The following is a 2,124-nucleotide window of genomic DNA, read 5'->3' on the forward strand; positions in this document are numbered from 1 at the left end:
CCGCCGCCGCCGCGGCCGCGGTTCCTGCTCCTCCTGCTCCTCCTGCTCCTCCTGCAGCTGCCGCCCCCGCCGCCGCCGGGCAGCCGACCGAGTGACCGTCACCGCCGCGGCCTCCATGACACCGTCCGCGCCCGCCGAGAGCCAATCGCAGGCCCGGACCCGCCCCCGCGCCGCGCTCGGCCAATGGGAAGTGCGCAGCGCTGACGCCGCACTAGGACGGGACTCCGAGCTGACTCCGGCCAGCCGCCCCCCGGCGGGGACTTTGTAGCGGCGACAGGCCGGGGGCGGGGCCGAGGACGGGGCGGGGCTGTGAGGGGCGGGGCCTGGGCGAGATCTGAGCCCGGGGTTCGTCGTCGTCGTTTGTTGCTGTTGCCCATTATTGGTTTTGAGTCCACGGTTCTAGAAGGCTCTAGAAGGCTTCCGAAGACCCCAATCTGCGAGTTCTCTTTTTATCTTCACCAGCCTCCTTTGCAAGGAAATTGTGGTGTATCCCGGAGAGATTAAGCAATTTCCCAAAGGGCACAAAGTCAGCAAATGGTGGAAATGAGACTTTAACTCATGCGGCTAATCCCTATTAAAAGATAATTTTCAGACCGGGCGCGGTGGCTCCGGTCTGTGATCCCAGCACTTTGGAAGGCCAAGGCAGGCGGATAACCTGAAGTCAGGAGTTCGAGACCAGCCTGGCCAACATGGTGAAACCCCATCTCTACTAAAAATACAAAAATTAGCCGGCCGTGGTGGTGCATGCCTGTAATCCCAACTACCCAAGAGGCTGAGACTGGAGAGTAGCTGGAACCCGGGAGGCAGAGGCTGCAATGAGCCGAGATGGTGCCATTGCACTCCAGCCTCAATGGGTGACAGAGGGAGACTCCGTCTAAAAAAAAAAAAAAAGATGAAAGGTTGGTAGGTTAGTATCCGACCACGTGGAAGCCGGTTTCCTATGTAGGGTGCATAGTTTTCCAGTGAAACACAGATTTCTTTCTACGGCCCCACGCCTGTGCTCGACAGTAGTAGTTGCTCTGCCCCTAAGCGTGCAGGGCCTGGAGTGGCACCTCTGCAAGAGTGGCACTGCCCAGCGTCTTAGGCACAGAAGGAATTCACAGGAAACCTGATAAAACAGAGCCCTGAGAAGCCAGAACTCAAGGCTGGGCCCCACAGGGCAAGCCAAGGCTCTCCTCCCTCCAGGCCCAAACACCCCTCCACAATTAGGAGCTTCCAGTGCTGGGCTGCAGCTGCTGTCCAAGCCAAGTTGACTGGGCCTTTATTATTGTTGCAGACTTTGAACTTTATGAGGCTCCAAGCTTCCATAAATGCCGATGGTGGGAGCTATGACTAAGGTTGTTGAATATGGGCCATGGTGCAGGCCAGCCAGTTAGGCAAGAAGGATGGGCCCATCAGAAGCAGGAGACGCTGACCCACGGGGAGGACAGAGATGGCAGAGGCCTCCTCTCTGGGGCTTCAGCCCTGGGAAGCTTGCAGTGAGCGAGGGCAGTGGATCAGTAGGCTCCCTCCTGCTGTGTTCAGGGGTGCACCAGACGTGGACAGTCTTGATTTGGTGTGCATCTAACCGGGTGTTCCCAAGCCCTCACCTCCAGCTTAGCAATAAATATAGATAAACTTTCATCCTACCCAGGTTAGAACAGTTCTAAGGGATACTTTGAACAGCCCTTGGGTAATGTTCAGTCTCTGGGAGAAAATATGCCCAAACCTCCCTTCTCTTCTCTCCTTTCCAAAGAGTAGGCACCTGGTCTAGAAGAGCAAGGTGAAGGCTGCCCTGCACGCCCCGGAGGACAGAGAAGACTCAGATCTTCTGGCCCCTTGTTAGCCCCTGTGGCTCGTGGTCTCTCTGGGCGTCAGGCCAAGACTGGAGGGGCCCTGTCTGCCTTGAGGTCACATTGGCTCACGCTGGGGCTCTGGACCCATTTGAGGCCTGAGTGGGTCCTCTAAATCCTAACCTTCTAGGGTTTCCAGATAAAATACAGAGCAATCAGTTAAATTTGAATTCCAAATAAATGACACATGGGACATAGGACAAGCTTATATTAAAAAGTGATTGCATATTTATCTAAAATTCAAACTGAACTAGGATGCTGTCTATGCATTTGCTAAATCTGGCATCCTTAC

This window comes from Rhinopithecus bieti, unplaced genomic scaffold (assembly GCF_001698545.2).
Source record: "Rhinopithecus bieti isolate Rb0 unplaced genomic scaffold, ASM169854v2 scaffold_9899, whole genome shotgun sequence".
Classification (NCBI taxonomy): Eukaryota; Metazoa; Chordata; class Mammalia; order Primates; family Cercopithecidae; genus Rhinopithecus; species Rhinopithecus bieti.